This window comes from Orycteropus afer, unplaced genomic scaffold (assembly GCF_000298275.1).
Source record: "Orycteropus afer afer isolate SDZICR_OR568_19922 unplaced genomic scaffold, OryAfe1.0 scaffold00707, whole genome shotgun sequence".
Lineage (NCBI taxonomy): Eukaryota > Metazoa > Chordata > Mammalia > Tubulidentata > Orycteropodidae > Orycteropus > Orycteropus afer.
In genome coordinates, this window is record NW_006922294.1 from 393,507 (window position 1) to 400,383 (window position 6,877).

General features: G+C 39.7%; 1 pseudogene; it reads right to left on the reverse strand.

Moving 5' to 3' along the window:
• Positions 1–3,548: 3,548 nt before the first annotated feature.
• Positions 3,549–4,839, reverse strand: LOC103211195 (annotated as a pseudogene).
• Positions 4,840–6,877: the final 2,038 nt, after the last annotated feature.

Genomic DNA, 6,877 nt, shown 5'->3' on the forward strand with positions numbered 1-6,877 from the left:
TTTGTTGATTTTCTTTATGTTTTTTTTTTTCCTAGTTAATTTATTTCTCCTCTTAGCTTTATTATTTCCTTGCTTCTGGATACTATAGGTTTCTTTTGGAAGGAAGGTTGGGCAATCTACTTTCGTAGTGATACTGCCTTGGAAACCCAAGGAGGAGTCGCTATGAGTCAGATCCGACTTGAGAGCTGTGAGTTTCAGTTTCAGGCATGGCATTCATTGTCATAAAGAATGTTTCAAGATCTGTCTTGAAGTACAATGTTGTCAGTGATAGAATAATATCCATACACCTACAAGGAAAGCCAGTTATATTATTCAAATTTACACACCAACCACCAAAGCCAAAGATGAGGAAATTGAAGATTTTTACCTACTTCTGCAGTCTGAAATTGACCAAAAATGCAATGAAGATGTGCTGATTATCACTGGTGGCTGGAATGCAAAAGTTAGAAACAAAGAAGCATCACTGTTAGTTGGAAAATTTGGCCTTAGTAATAGAAATAATGCTGGAGAGCACATGATAGAATTTTGCAAGATCAGCGACTTATTCATTGGAAATACCTTTGTTCAACAACACAAATGGTGGCTATATACGTGGACTTTGCCATGTGGAGTATACAGGAATGAGATTGACTGCATCATGGCAATGTGATGGAGAAGCTCAATATCTTCAGCCAAAACAAGGCCAGGAGCTGATTATGGAACAGACCATCAACTGCTCATATGCAAGTTCAAGTTGAAGTTGAAGACAATAAAAACAAGTCCATGAGAACCATAATATGACCTTGAGCTCTGGTGGTGCAGTGCCTAAGGCATTTGACTGCTAACCAGAAGGCTAGAGGTTCAAACCCACCAGCCACTCCTTGGAAGGAAGGTTGGGCAATATACTTCCATAGTGATATCACCTCAGAAACCCAAGGAGAGGTCACTATGAGTTGGATCCTACACCATAGCAGTGTGTTTTGTTTTTGGTTTTATATCTATCCTAAATTTAGAGACCATCTGAAGAATAGACTTGATGCATTGAACACCAGGGATGGAAAACCAGAGAAATTGTGGGATAACACCAAGAACATCATCCACGAAGAAAGCAAAAGGCCACTAAAAAGACAGGAAAGGAAGAAAAGACCAAAATGGATGTCAGAAGAGACTCTGAAACTTACCTTTGAGTGGAGAGTAGCTACATCAAATGGAAGAAATGACAAGACAAAAGAGCTAAACAGAAGATTTTAAAGAGCAGGTCAAGCAGACAAAGCCAATTATAATGAAATGTGCAAAGACCTGGAGTTAGAAAACTGAAAGGGAAGAACATGCTCAGCATCTCTCAAGCTGAAAGAACTGAAAGGGAAATTTCAGCTTTGAATTGAAATATTGAAAGTTTCTGTGGGCAATATATTGAATGATGCAGGAAACATCAAAAGAAGATGGAAGGAATACACAGAGTCACTGTACCAAAAAGAACAGGTCAATCTTCATCCCTTTCAGGAGATGGCATATGATCTAGAACCAATGGTACTGAAGGAGGAAGTCGAAGCTTCACTGAAGGAAGTGGTGAAAAATAAGGCTCCAGGAATTAACCATCCACCCACTGAGATGTTTCAGCAAATGGATGGTGCACTAGAGGCACTCACTCGACTATGCCAGGAGATTTGGAAGACAACTTCCTGGCCAATTGACTGGAAAAGATCCATATTTGTACCCATTCCAAGGAAAGGTGATCACACAGAATGTGGAAATTATCAAACAATATCATTAATATTGCATGCAAGTAAAATCTTACTGAAGATAATTCAAAAACAGTTACAGCAGTATATTAACAGAGAACTTCCAGAAATGCAAGCTGGTTTCAGAAGAGGACGTGGAGTGAGGGATATCATAACTGATGCCAGATGGATCTTGACTCAAAGGAAAGAATACCAGAAAGACATTTACTTGTTTTATTGTCTATGCAAAAGCATTTGATTGTGTGGATCATAACAAATTATGGATATCTTTGAGAAGAATGGTAATTCCAGAACACTTAATTGTGCTCATGAGGAACTTGTTCATAGACCAAGGAGGCTGTCATTCAAACAGAACAAGGGGATACTGCATGGTTTAAAATAAAGAAGAGAGTGCATCAGGGTTGTATCCTTTCACCACAGTTATTCAATCTGTATGATGAGCAAATAATCTGAGAAGCTGGATGAAGAAGAACGTGGCATCAGGATTGGAGGAAGACTCATTAACAACCTACATTATACAGATGACACAACTTTGCTCACTGAAAGTGAGGGTGACTTGAAACACTTACTGAAGAAGATTGAAGACTACAGTCTTCAGTAAGGATTACACCTCAATATAAAGGGGAAAAAAAACTTCATATTACTTGGTTCTACAATCAATACCAATGGAAGCAGCAGTGAAGATATCAGATGTCATATAGCTTTGGGGAAATCTGCTGCAAAGGACCTCTTTCAAGTGCTGAAGAGCAAAGATGTTTCCTTGAAGGCTAAGGTGTGCTTGTCATAAGCCATGGTATTTTCATTCACCTCATATGCATGTGAGAGCTGGACAGTGAAAAAAGAAGTCTGAAAAAGAGTCAATACTTTTGAGTTGTGGTGCTGGCAAAGAATGCTGAAAGTACCATGGACTGCTAACAGAACTAAAAAATCTGTCCTAAAGGAGTGCAGCCGGAATGTTCCTTGGAAGCAAGAATGGCCAAATTTTGTCTCACCTACTTTGGTCACATTATAAGAAGGGACCATTCCCTGGAGAAGGATGTCATGCTTGGCAAAGTGGAGGGACAATGAAAAAGGGGAAGACCCTTATTGAGATGGGTTGACAAAGTGGCTGCAAAGATGGGCTTCGGTATAGCAAGGATCATAGGGCTGGCACAGGACTGGGCAGTGTTTCCTTCTGTTGTACATAAGGTCACTATGATGGGTCCTCTTTTCTTATCCCAATCTGCCACCCTTTTTCTCATTCTGCTATCAAATGTTTCTTTTCTTCATTATTGTTGGTATTGTGCTTACTAAGCTCACGCGTTTTTCTTCTTTCTGAGTTTTTTAGGATTGTTAATTTTCTTTGTGATTACCCTGAAGTAAATTCTTATCTCCCTAAATTTGGAATAGTCTGTTCTGTAATACAGTGTCCTGTCTTCATTTCTATTTGGAAGTTTTGTAATTAGAACTTTTATTCTCTCTATTTACTTTTTGCTGATGTCATATATAGATTGATTCCCTTATTTCTTTTCTTTTTTTTTTTTTTGAAGAATGACCAAAAACAAATCTTTATTTTTCTAACTATAAATGTGATCCAAATGTGTCCACTATTAGGTTTTCAGAAACAAACATGCTATAAATAAGCAAACTACATCTGCTCAGGGATGTGTATGGGCTCCTTAGATGTCTCATTGGGCTATTACAGACCACTCACAGTAGAACATTGTTAGTATAAAGTATAGCATGATGTTAAGCCATTTCACTTTTGCACATACCTGTTGCACTTCTGGCTGATAAAGCAGGAAATTGTGCAGCATGACACTGTTAAGCTAGGTTGCATCCATCACTTTAAATGGCATCAATATCAATGTCATCATCCTTGTTGTCAGACTTCACAGTTTCAACTTTAGGTACACTGGCAGTCTTCGAATACACCACCTCAATATTCTCATCTTCATCTTCCTCTTCCCTGCCAGAAGATTCCTCCTCTGCCTCCTTCAGCCATTTTATGAATGTCTCTGCTTTGACACAAATCTCTTTGGCAAGTTCCTTTGAGACATATTTCTTAGATGCCTTTTCTGACCAGCTGATGATGACCTCTTCTTCCAGAAGGTCTGCATCATACATCTCCTTCAAGATGTGTGGGATCTTAGAGATAAGTTGAGCCTGATGCATTGCCACCACACACTCCAAACCATGGAGGAGGTACCACTGAGCTTTTTTGTTTTTATGACAAAATTGTAAGAAATGGCACCTATATTTCTTGATTTGTTCCCTAATCTTCTCATTAAAAAGAACTTCAGTCAAAACCAGGGGGCCCATGGCTTTTACATCCAGCCTTTCTGCTTCAGCAACAATTTCTTTGTCAGATGAATCAATAATACCCTCTTCTTTTTTTTTCTTAACAAAATCACACAGTATGTTGACTCATTCTTCAATGGTCCTCTCCAGATCGTCATTGAGGGTCAGAACTTTTGCATGGTCACTGATTTCATCCATTCTGCACCTCTGAGCTTCCTCAGTTGTATCCTCCCCCCAGTCACCATCCTCCTCTTCTTCCACAGCATGGGGAGGAGGACTGATTTCATTTGGAGGTGGAGGTGGTGGTGTCTCACTACTGGACATGGACCATTTTCCTTATCCTTCCCCTTTCGGTTTTTCTTTTCTTTATCTTTCTTTCCTGTACCACTGTCACTATTCTCAGGTGGGTTTTTGAGAATGAATGTGCAGAGTTTATGATGTGTGTCAAGCATGCCTTGATAGCCACAAGCTTTACAAGAATTACCTATTGTTTGCTTCTTTGGATTGACATGCAGGTCTGTTTCAGGATTCTCATATTCAGGACAGAGAACAAATTTTTTAATGAATCCATCCAACATGTCTCGCAGTTTATTCGCCTCAGGAGATCCATTGACAATGTAATGGTCATTCTTAACATCAAACTGGGTTTGTGCTCCCAGCTCACAACCAAAATATTTGGTGGGATACGTTGGAGGCCGATTAAGCATCTTTGCAACGTCAACCATGTTGACTGTAACTGTCTTGATTCCATTTCCTTTGCTCTCAACCTTGGCATCAGATGGGGCATCTTGTAGCGATAGAACTGGTCTGACACACTGCGGTTGACGTTGACAGACATTTTGGCTTATTAGTGGCTTTATCAATAAGATGAAGAGATCTTTGATTGCAACTTTTTGGTATCTTCTGTCTGGAGAAGAAGGGATGACATAAATGACTTCAAGAGTTCTCGGACTCTGACATGAAAAAAATTTCGCCACTGAGGCTGTAAGCTCCTTGCTTGTAGGCTATGCTTCCCCCATACAGGTACCAATGTCTGCGCAACAGCTCGTTTTCATCAAATAAAGACATAAACCCAACGCTGCTCGCCTGGGACTGGGATGAAGTGCGGCGCGTGGCCACCGGGGTCGAGGCGGAGGTGGAGGCGGGCAGGCAAGGAGTGGGCGGGCTGGTGCGGCCGCCAAAGCGTGGGAGGAGTCCCAGCGACATCGGGGTCAACACCCATCAGCGCTGGCGCTGGCAACCTCTGGAATGTTCTTGCTCTGACTCTATTCCCTTGTTGCTTTGTGTACATTGTTTTATGAGCTTATTTTGAGCATCTATTTTGGGTTTGGTTTCTAAGTGTTGATGTCAAGTGTCTTGATTTTTAATTTGTCATTCTCTGTTCTGGGTTCTCTATTAGAAGGACTCCCTTTAATCTTTCTTGTAGGGTTGGTCTCATTTTCACAAGTTCCCTTAATTTCTGTTTGTCTGAGAATATCTTGATTTCACCCTTATATTTGATGGACCATTTGGCTGGATACAGAATTCTTGGTTGGACGTTCTTTTCCCTCAGTGTTCTATATATGCCATCCCAGTGCCTTCTTGACTGTATGGTTTCTGATGAGTAATCAGAACTTAGTGTTATTGGTTGTCTATTGTAGGTGACAATTCCTGAGCTGCTCCCAAGACTCTTTCTTTAGCACTAGTTTTAGAGATTTTGATTATGATATGTCTTGGTGACATTCTCTTGGGGTCTGTCTTGTATGGGGTTTGTTGAACTTCTTGGACAGATATCTTTTCTTCCTTTGTGATATGGAGGAAGTTTTCTGTTAGCAAGTCTTCCATAGTTTTCTCTGTGCCCCCCCTCCCTTGTTTTGGTATTCCAATGAGGTATATGTTGTTTCTTTTCATGTCATCCCATATAAATCTTAGGTTCTCTTCATTTCTCTTAAATCTTTGTTCTGATTTTTCTTTATACAGGCTGGTGTCAAGGGATTTATCTTCTAATCGGAAAATGCACTCTTCAGCCAGTTCTAGTCTACTCTTTTGTCCTTCCACTGTATTATCTATCTCTGTAATTTTAGCGTGTATCTTCTAGATTTATAATTACTGTTTTTGTATGAGTTCTAATTGTGTATTTATTTTGTTATTTTGTCCTCAAATGATTCTGAACTTTTTCAGGTACTGTCAGTCTTGTTTCTATTTATGGTTTCCTTGAGCTCTTGGAGAGTCCTATATATATACTTTCTAAATTCCTTATCAGATACTGCTATTGCTTGTTCTTCTTCCATGATAGATAATTTTTTTTAGCCTGGGCTTTTATTTCTATTGTCTTGTCCTTTTTTGTTTTGGGGGGGTGTTGATTGAGGTTGTCTGTTTTTTCCTAGACATGTTGAAATTGTTGTCTTTAATTGTTAGTTATGTATTTATTTTGTTTCACTCAAGACTGGCAGTTCAAACCCACCAGCTACTCCACCGCAAAATACTTCTGTAGTGATACCACTTCAGAAACCCAAGGAGGGGTTGCTGTGTGTTGAGTCCAACTCATGGCACAAAACAACAACACAACATAGCTGAAAGTGTGGAGCAGGTGTACTTATTTGGTTATTAACTCAGCTGTACTGGGTTTGCTCTCTAGCTTTCTCTGTGTTCATGAAATCATTGTGAAGGGGATTTGCAGTTGGGATAATCAGGTGTTGTCTGATTAATTAATCTTGTGATGCAGGAGCTATTAGTGTTACTTGTCTATTGGGTGAGGTGTTCAGTGTAATAGCTCCAGTTGCCCAGTGGAAGTTTAATGTGTTCCTCCTATTGGATGAGGCAGGGAAGACAAGGAAGAAAGAAAAAGGAAAAAAGAGAGAGAGAAAAAAAAAAAGAAAAGATAGGCCCCAGAAGCA